The sequence below is a fragment of the Oncorhynchus tshawytscha genome, unplaced genomic scaffold, assembly GCF_018296145.1.
Source record: "Oncorhynchus tshawytscha isolate Ot180627B unplaced genomic scaffold, Otsh_v2.0 Un_contig_4047_pilon_pilon, whole genome shotgun sequence".
NCBI classification, from domain to species: domain Eukaryota; kingdom Metazoa; phylum Chordata; class Actinopteri; order Salmoniformes; family Salmonidae; genus Oncorhynchus; species Oncorhynchus tshawytscha.
The window spans coordinates 58,801-69,515 of record NW_024609572.1 but is presented as its reverse complement, the minus strand read 5'-3'; the positions used below and the strand labels follow the sequence as shown (position 1 = coordinate 69,515).

Genomic DNA, 10,715 nt, shown 5'->3' with positions numbered 1-10,715 from the left:
GGACTGAACCATGGAACCACCAAGGATGACTCCTTCATCAAGGTACCCCCTTGTCATCTAATCCCAGTAGATGTGAAACCTTCCATTCATCTAATCCCAGTGGACATGTGAACCTTCCATTCATCTAATCCCAGTAGATGTGTCAAACCTTCCATTCATCTAATCCCAGTGGACAGTGAACCTTCCATTTATCTAATCCCAGGACATGCTCCATTAATCCCAGGGACATGGAACCTTCCATTTATCTCCCAGTGGACATGTGAACCTTCCATTTATCTAATGCACATGTGAACCTTCCATTAATCTAATCCCAGTGGACATGTGAACCTTCCATTCATCTAATCCCAGTAGATGTGTCAAACCTTCCATTCATCTAATCCCAGTGGACATGTGAACCTTCCATTCATCTAATCCCAGTAGATGTGTCAAACCTTCCATTCATCTAATCCCAGTAGATGTGTCAAACCTTCCATTCATCTAATCCCAGCGGACATGTGAACCTTCCATTCATCTAATCCCAGCCGACATGTGAACCTTCCATTCATCTAATCCCAGGTGTGTCAAACCTTCCATTCATCTAATCCCAGTGGACATGTGAACCTTCCATTCATCTAATCCCCTGTGTCAAACCTTCCATTCATCTAATCCCAGTGGACATGCTTTTCATCTAATCCCAGTGGACATGTGAACCTTCCATTCATCTAATCCCAGTGGACATGTGAACCTTCCATTCATCTAATCCCAGTGGATGTCGAACCTTCCATTCATCTAATCCCAGGTGTGAACCTTCCATTCATCTAATCCCAGCGGACGTGTCGAACCTTCCATTCATCTAATCCCAGCGGACGTGTTTCCATTCATCTAATCCCATGTTGTGTAATGGTAATGGAGGGACGGTGAACCTTCCAACCATCAATCCCAGGACGTTCCCCTTCCATTCATCTAATCCCAGCGGACATGTGAAACCTTCCATTCATCTAATCCCAGCCGACGTGTCAAACTGTGTAAAGGCAGATTTTATTCCCTACGAAGAATCACCCTACGGAGCAGCACAGTGTATTCCTCACAAAAGTAGCAGCTCCCCGACAGCCGGGACGTGCCGTGTCGTCCCTCCCATGGGGACAGTGAGGAGGCAGCGACGTTTGATTGGTTCCTTGATCTGATCTGATCTATAAACTAGGCATGACCGTGGCTTATTTTGCATTGATAAGCAAATGCGTATAATCTCAAATGTTCAAACAATAAAAACCAAACAATGGAACCTTATAGACTCCTCCCAGAAATGTGTTCTGATTAGAAGTTTAACCTAGTGATTCCAGGCTATTGGTTAAACCTGCAATGTGCTTTTCTCTGCGACCAAAACATGACTTCCTATTGCGAGCTGATGTGGGAGTGCACACCTTCTATTGCGAGCTGATGTGGGAGTGCACACCTTCTATTGCGAGCTGATGTCATGCAACCTTCTATTGCGAGCTGATGATGCCTGGCCGACATTTCTCATTACAAAAAGTTAACAATTAAGATTACACATGCAGTTGGATGCCTATTGTGGCCCATTCAATGTGAATTCTTCAATATCTAAACAACGTAGAATGGAGTATATAGACATTCTACATCTGTCAGACGTCTTGCCATTGAGCTCACTGCGTCGTCCCAGTGTATCCTGTTTAACCAGAGGGTTGTGCTAGCTGGGCTGTTCGTCTAGCGTTTCGCTACACCCGCAATAACATCTGCTAAATATTTGATTAATTTAGCAGAGGCTCCAGAGCCACAGTTAGTGCTTAATCTCGCTCCTCTCTCTCCCCAGGATGCAGCCAGGGTGTGTCGGGGTTTTGTGGAGAGAGCAGAGGGAGAGGTCCGCTTCTCTGCTGTGGCCCTCTGTCATACCTAGAGACCCTGGAGAGGGACACACACAACACACACACACACACAGGTGAACCATGGTGTATACACACCTGGTATGTACTGGAAACAGTTTGCACTCTCCCCACACACACACACCGCAGCACACATGCGTAGATGTTAGTTTGCACAAGCCTGGTGTCACGTTGATGTCACTACTGCTGTACTTTCTGTCTGCTGTACTGTTATTTATTTTTCCAAGTCAGATCACCACTGAGAAAGTAGTGCACTTACATGGGGAGTAGGGAGCCGTTTGCTCTGCAGCCTGTGAGGTGTTCCTGTTTTTCTGCTGTCTGACTCCTCAGCTCTGTTTCTAACAGCTGTTACGTCAGACTACGATGTTAGGATGACGTTGTTACTGTGTTAGGATGACGTTGTTACTGTGTTAGGATGACGTTAGGATGACGTTGTTACTGTGTTAGGATGACACTGCAACAATGTTGGCTGTGCTTTGCCTTTCTGCATCTTCCTGTGCTGCTGACTGCCAATAAACAACCAAACTACACACTTCTCCACTCCTCTGTGTGATGTAAAGTCATTAACTTCTGTAATTACCATAATTGAGTAGCTTTTCAGAGTAAAATGTTGAAGTACCTTCTACTTTAGGAGGGTATTTCAGTTCTCTTTCCATCCTGATATTTTCAAACATGTTCGATTTGACTAGTAGTAGTATTAGTAGTATCAGTAAGTATCAGTAGTAGTATCAGTAGTAGTATCAGTAGTAGTATCAGTAGTAGTATCAGTAGTAGTATCCGTAGTAGTATCCGTAGTAGTAGTATCCGTAGTAGTAGTATCCGTAGTAGTATCCGTAGTAGTATCCGTAGTAGTAGTAGTAGTATCCGTAGTATCCGTATCCGTAGTATCCGTAGTAGTTGACTTCTTTCACTTCACTACATTCCTAAAAAAATACGTACATTTTCCCTGACAGACAAAAGTGCTCATTACATTTTGAATGCTTAGCAGGACAGACAGTGTCCAATTCACTTTCTAGTCGAACATCCCTGGTCATCTCTACTGCCTCTGATCTGGAGGACTGGGGGCCAGGGGGGCAGTCATCCCCTAGGGGGGGCAGTTATCCCCTAAAAAAAAATGGGGGGCAGTTATCCCCTTGTGACAGACAAAAGGCAGTTATCCCCTTGTGGGGGGCAGTTATCCCCTAGGGGGGGACAAAGTTATCCCCTAGTGGGGGGGCAGTTATCCCTAGTGGGGGGCATCTATCCCTGTGGGGGGACTTATCCCCTAGTGGGGGGCAGGTGGGGGCAGTTATCCCCTAGTGGGGGGGGCAGTTATCCCCAGTGGGGGGGGCAGTTATCCCCTAGTGGGGGGCAGTTATCCCCTAGTGGGGGGGGGGGCAGTTATCCCCTAGTGGGGGGGGCAGTTATCCCCTAGTGGGGGGGGGGGCGAGTTTCCCCAAACACTCATCGATCATATTACTACTTACATCAAATTCTCTAAATTTCTCTCAAAACAGGTGGATTGTTTATCGTAAAGCTTTTGTACTTGTATATTTAACATTTATAACCCCAGTGGAAAATATCTACAACTTCTTCAAAATGTCAAATGTGATCAATTTACCACAACTGTTTTGTTGCAATATCTCCAAGTTGTGAGTCATCTTGTGGTGGTAACGGGGAGAGTTACCCCCGGGGGGCAGTTACTCCTAGAGCCCTACTATGTTTTGACCCTTTAGAACATTTTTAAACAAATCTAAACGGAATTAAAAATACATTTGGACTCTAAAAAAAACTTCCATGGACATTAAATATGTAACCTAATAATGAACCCATGTATTGATGTGAAAACAGATTTGTATTTATATGAATTAATCTGTTTGTAAAAATCAAAACATTTAATGAAGACTTTTAAAACAAAAGTCCAAGTAAAGGGTTATCGCTGTGGTGGTTGGACGGAATTTGTCCAGATCAGAGCTGTCACCGCGTCGCCGTGGTTAGACGCGGTGCGGCAGCGCGTCGCCGTGGTTACAGACGCCGTGCGGCAGCGCGTTGCCGTGGTTACAGATGCGGTGAATCAACGCGACCGTTCTGCTGCTCTGGCGCTCGGTGGCAGCAGCGTCACGTTGTCTCGCCAGCTGACCGGATTTATAACGCCACCGTTTGTAAAATACACACACCGCCCCAACCCCCTCCAACATTCTTCTATCCTCCCCGTCCTGCGGGCACCAGGACCGGCTGCTTGGCGTCTGTCTCGCGCCTGGCCGGTTGGATGTTATTTTTAGTGTCCGGTTGTTTCGTGTTGCAGTGTGGGGAGTCACGATAGATCATTTTCCTCTACAGCCCAACCGGGAGACGCTCACGCCGAGTTACGGAGAATCCTGGTAGAATAACGGATATAACGGATACGGGCCCTCCGTGAGCCTTAACCGGTGGAATAACAAGCCCAGCTGTCCGGTAGGAATTAAGGGACGACATTGCCGAGCTTTTCTTAACGGAGAAAGGATATTTAAACCCCACGAACGCACCATAGCCTACTGAAGCCGTTATCAGAGATGGCCAGCACCGGGACTGAGCGCGAGGAACCTCACGTTCCCCTGGACGAACTGAGACATCCCGAGCCTGCATTCAGAGAGGCGCAGAAGTGGATCGAGGTGAGAAGTCTGTGTATATAAACAGGGGTTATTACCGGGGTTATACATGTTATATTACAGTAGGGGTTTATGAATGTTATATTACAGTAGGGGGTTATAAATGTTATATTACAGTAGGGGGTTAAATGTTATATTACAGTAGGGGGTTAAATGTTATATTACAGTAGGGGGTTATAAATGTTATATTACAGTAGGGGTTATAAATGTTATATTACAGTAGGATAAATGTTATAATGTTATATTACAGTAGGGGTTATAAATGTTATATTACAGTAGGGGTTAAATGTTATAAATGTTATATTACAGTAGGGGGTTATAAATGTTATATTACAGTAGGGGGTTATAAATGTTATATTACAGTAGGGGGTTATAAATGTTATATTACAGTAGGGGGTTCTAGAGACCGGGTTATAAATGTTATGTTGCAGTAGTAGGTTCTAGACTGGAGACCCTGGACTGAGGGGATAGCCTATAAATGTTATATTGCTGTAGGGGGTTCTGGACTGGAGACATGGGACTGAGGGGATAGCCTATAAATGTACTATTGCCCTGTCACCTGTTGTCTCACAGGGTGTCCGGTTACAACTTGACTAGAAGGCTCAATGTGGGACATTACTGCTGCGTGATGAAGTGTGTGTGTGTGTGTTTGAGTGAAACTAAGAGAATATTATCTAGTAAGGGATGGAACTTACTAGAATAGTATCTCTCCGTTCCTCTTGGTGGCCATGTTTGGTTTGTCTGAAGACACCTGGAGAGAGAAACCCGTTCCCCCTGAGCGCATGCACCAGAACCCCGCCTCCCGCAGGCGAGAGCCAGGAGATTCCGGATGGTAGCCATGGCAGTGAAAATGTGGACTAGTATTCACGCACATGGCTCTCTGTGATGTTTACAATCAATCATGTCGTTTCAGTGACTTCTGTGTGTGTCGGGGGGAGGGTCTTGTTATTATGAGTAGATCTACATGGTAACCTGTTTTCCACCATCTGATTGGTGGACAGCGACTGAGTGAAGTCAGCTAGTTCAACACTTCCTGTCTCAACCAGAGATCATGAGGATGATGATGGTATCTTTGGTATCTTGTCAATCACCACCTTCACACATACACACACACACCTTAGCCAAATACATTTAAACTCTGTTTTTCCCAATTCCTGACATTTAGTCCAAGTAAAAATTATCTTTCTTAGGTCAGTTAGGATCACCACTTTATTTTAAGAATGTGAAATGTCAGAATAATAGTAGAGAGAGTGATTTATTTCAGCTTTTATTCTTTATTTTATTATTTCATTCCCAGTGGGTCAGAAGTTTACATACCCTCAATTAGTATTTGGTAGCATTGCCTTTAAATGTTTTAACTTGGGTCAAACGTTTCGGGTAGCTTTCCATAAGCTTCCCACAATAAGTTGGGTGAATTTTGGCCCATTCCTCCTGATAGAGCTGGTGTAACTGAGTCAGATTTGTAGGCCTCCTTGCTTGCACACGCTTTTTCAGTTCTGCCCACACATTTTCTATGGGATTGAGGTCAGGGCTTTGTGATGGCCACTCAAATACCTTGACTTTGTTGTCTTTAAGCCATTTTGCCACAACTTTGGAAGTATGCTTGGGGTCATTGTCCATTTGGGCCTTCGAAATTAGGCTCAAGGTTCTAAACGACATCATAACCGCCATCGATAAGAGACATTACTGTGCAGCCGTCTTCATCGACCTGGCCAAGGCTTTCGACTCTGTCAATCACAACATTCTTATTGGCAGACTGGACAGCCTTGGTTTCTCAAATGAATGCCTAGCCTGGTTTACCAACTACTTCTCTGATAGAGTTCAGTGTGTCAAATCGGAGGGCCTCTTGTCTGGACCTCTGACAGTCTCCATGGGTGTGCCACAGGGTTCAATTCTCGGGCCAACTCTCTTTTCTGTATACCTCAATGATGTTGCTCTTGCTGCTGGTGATTGTCTGATCCACATCTACGCAGATGGCACCATTCTGTACACTTCTGGCCCCTCCTTGGACACTGTGTTAACTAACCTCCAGACGAGCTTCAATGCCATACAACTCTCCTTCTGTGGCCTCCAACTGCTCTTAAACGCAAGTAAAACTAAATGCATGCTTTTCAATCGATCGCTGCCCGCACCTGCTCGCCCGTCCAGCATCACTACTCTGGACGGCTCTGACTTAGAATACGTGGACAACTACAAATACCTGGGTGTCTGGTTAGACTGGAAACTCTCCTTCCAGACTCACATTAAGCATCTCCAATCCAAAATTAAATCTAGAATCGGCTTCCTATATCGCAACAAAGCATCCTTCACTCATGCTGCCAAACATACCCTCGTAAAACTGACCATCCTACCGATCCTCGACTTCGGTGATGTCATCTATAAAATAGCCTCCAATACTCTACTCAGCAAACTGGATGCAGTCGATCACAGTGCCATCTGTTTTGTCACCAAAGCCCCATACACTACCCACCATTGCGGCAGGGTAGCCTAGTGGTTAGAGCGTTGGACTAGTAACCGAAAGGTTGCAAGTTCGAATCCCGGAGCTGACAAGGTACAAAATCTGTTGTTTTGCCCCTGAACAGGCAGTTAACCCACTGTTCCTAGGCCGTCATTGAAAATAAGAATTTGTTCTTAACTGACTTGCCTAGTAAAATAAAGGTAAAATTAAAAATTGCGACCTGTACGCTCTCGTTGGTTGGTCCTCGATTCATACTCGTCGTCAAAACCACTGGCTACAGGTTATCTACAAGTCTCTGCTAGGTAAAGCCCCGCCTTATCTCAGCTCACTGGTCACCATAGCAGCACCCACTCGTAGCACGCGCTCCAGCAGGTATATCTCACTGGTCACCCCCAAAGCCAATTCCTCCTTTGGTCATCTTTCCTTCCAGTTCTCTACTGCCCATGACTGGAACGAATTGCAAAAATCTCTGAAGCAGGAGACTCACATCTCCCTCACTAGCTTTAAGCACCAGCTGTCCGAGCATTTTACAGATCACTGCACCTGTACATAGCCCATCTGTAAACAGCCCATCTACCTACCTCATCCCCATACTGGTATTTATTTATTTTGCTCCTTTGCACCCCAGTATCTCTACCTGCACATTCATCCTCTGCCGATCTACCATTCCAGTGTTTAATTGCTATATTGTAATTACTTCGCCACCATGGCCTATTTATTTCCTTAACTTACCTCATTTGCACTCACTGTATATAGACTTTTTGTTTTCTTTTGTTCTACTGTATTATTGACTGTATGTTTTGTTTACTCCATGTGTAACTCTGTGTTGTTGTATGTGTCGAATTGCTACGCTTTATCTTGGCCAAGTCACAGTTGCAAATGAGAACTTGTTCTCAACTGGCCTCCCTGGTTAAATAAAGGTGAAATAAAATAAACATTTTTTTTTAAATGCGACCAAGCTTTAACTTCCTGACTGATGTCTTGAGATGTTGCTACATAATTTCCCTACCTCATGATGCCATCTATTTTGTGAAGTGCACCAGTCCCTCCTGCAGCAAAGCACCTCCACAACATGATGATGCCACCCCTGTGCTTCACGGTTGGGATGGTGTTCTTTGGCTTGCAAGCATCCCCCTATTTCCTCCAAACATAACAATCGTCATTATGGCCAAACAGTTCTATTTTTGTTTCATCAGACCAGAGGACATTTCTCAAAAAAGTACGATCTTCGTCCCCATGTGCAGTTGCAAACCGTAGTCTGGCTTTTTTATGGCGGTTTTGGAGCAGTGGCTTCTTCCTTGCTGAGCGGACTTTCAGGTTATGCCGATATAGGACTTGTTTTACTGTGGATATAGATACTTTTGTACCTGTTTCCTCCAGAATCTTCACAAGGTCCTTTGCTGTTGTTCTGAGATTGATTTGCACTTTTCGCACCAAAGTACATTAATCCCTAGGAGACAGAACACGTCTCCTTCCTGAGCGGTATGATGGCTGCGTGGTCCCATGGTGTTTATACTTGTGTACTATTGTTTGTACAGATGAACGTGGTACCTTCAGGCGTTTGGAAATTGCTCCCAACGATGAACCAGACTTGTCGAGGTCTACAATTTATTTTCTGAGGTCTTGGTTGATTTCTTTTGATTGTCCCATGATGTCAAGCAAAGAGGCACTGAGTTTGAAGGCCTTTAAAATCATCCACAGGTACACTTCCAATTGACTCAAATTATGTCAATTAGCCTATCGGAAGCTTCTAAAGCCATGATATAATTTTCTGGAATTTTCCAAGCTGTTTAAAGGCACAGTAAACTTAGTGTATGTAAACTTCTGACCCACTGGAATTGTGACACAGTGAATTATAAGTGAAATAATCTGTCTGTAAACAATTGTTGGAAAAATGACTTGTGTCATGCACAAAGTAGATGTCCTAACCAACTTGCCAAAACTATAGTTTGTTAACAAGAAATGTGTGGAATGGTTGAAAAATGAGTTTTAATGACTCCAAACTAAGTGAATGTAAACTTCTGACTTCAACTGTAGGTAGCACACAGGAGGACATTTTTCTCTGTTGAGATCATTTCCTTTTTAATTTCTAGCCAGATGTAAAATGTTCCTGTTTTGACTAATTTAATAGAGTGGGTTAGGTCTGCTCTATACCAAATTAGCATACCCCCTGAGTCTCTTCCCTGTTTCACACCTGGTAGTTTGGTGGATGGGACTACCAGCTCTCTGTAACCTAGAGGGCAACCAGTGGGTCCATCTCCTCTTTACCACCCACCTGGTAGTGTGGTGGATGGGACTACCAGCTCTCTGTAACCTAGAGGACAACCAGTGGGTCTGTCTATCTCTCTCTCTCCACCTGTCTCTCTCAATCTGTCTCTCTTTCTGTCTCTCTTCTTAATTCTCTAGTTATTTATGACTGGTAAGGCTGCCTCTCTTTCGTGTGTGTGTGTGTGTGTGTCTGTGTGTGTGTGTGTGTGTGTGTGACATTGGTGTCCAAGGAAACATAACAGCAGTAGCCTTTCAGGTTAGTTTGTCTCCTCGAGGCCCCAACCCACAGCATGGCACAGCGGCCACATAGAAATGTGTGTTCTAGAACAGAGATACCTCTGACGTGTGTTCTAGAACAGAGATACCTCTGACGTGTGTTCTAGAACAGAGATACCTCTGACGTGTGTGTCCGTGTTTGTGTTTGTTTGTTTGTTTGTTTGTTTTTTTTTTTTTTTTACATGCCAGATGTCACAGCTGTCCTTGCAGGGATTAATTGGAATAGCTTCAGATGTCCAACTGCAATATCTCTGTGGGTATGTGCTTGTGTGTAATCTGGAGAGTTAGATGGAGAGAGAGTCCGTACAATAATTATACATTTGATTAATATAGATTATAGAAAATTATTATATGAAATAATGTTTGATTGGGCCTCCCTCGTCTCACCGCGGACTAAGGCACCGCATCGCAGTGTTGAGGCGTCACTACAGATCCAGGTTCGTTGGTAGACTGGGTTAATAACCTGATCTTGAGTCAGTAGAATAGTGTCTATCGTTGGATGTTGAGTCAGTAGAATAGTGTCTATCGTTGGATGTTGAGTCAGTAGAATAGTGTCTATCGTTGGTAGACTGGGGTTAATAATCTGATGCTGAGTCAGGAGAATAGTGTCTATCGTTGGTAGACTGGGGTTAATAATCAGATGCTGAGTCAGGGAATAGTGTCTATCGTTGGTTAACTGGGGTTAATAATCTGATGTTGAGTCTAGTGTCTATCGTTGGTTAACTGGGGTTAATAATCTGATGTTGAGTCAGGAGAATAGTGTCTATCGTTGGTAGACTGGGGTTAATAATCTGATGTTGAGTCAGTAGAATAGTGTCTATCGTTGGATGTTGAGTCAGTAGAATAGTGTCTATTGTTGGTAGACTGGGGTTAATAATCTGATGTTGAGTCAGTAGAATAGTGTCTATCGTTGGTTAACTGGGGTTAATAATCTGATGTTGAGTCAGTAGAATAGAATAGTGTCTATGTCTATCGTTGGTAGACTGGGGTTAATAATCTGATGTTGAGTCAGTAGAATAGTGTCTATCGTTGGATTAATAATCTGATGTTGAGTCAGTAGAATAGTGTCTATCGTGTTGGTAGACTGGGGTTAATAATCTGATGTTGAGTCAGTAGAATAGTGTCTATCGTTGGTAGACTGGGGTTAATAATCTGATGCTGAGTCAGGAGAATAGTGTCTATCGTTGGTAGACTGGGGTTAATAATCAG

At 44.0% G+C, this 10,715-nt stretch overlaps 1 long non-coding RNA gene across 1 annotated transcript; it reads left to right on the top strand.

Annotated features, from left to right (window-relative positions):
* Positions 1-3: 3 nt before the first annotated feature.
* LOC121845181 lies at positions 4-2,407 on the top strand. Its single transcript, XR_006082414.1, has 2 exons — positions 4-42; positions 1,808-2,407. It is a non-coding gene; the product is annotated as an uncharacterized LOC121845181 (long non-coding RNA).
* Positions 2,408-10,715: the final 8,308 nt, after the last annotated feature.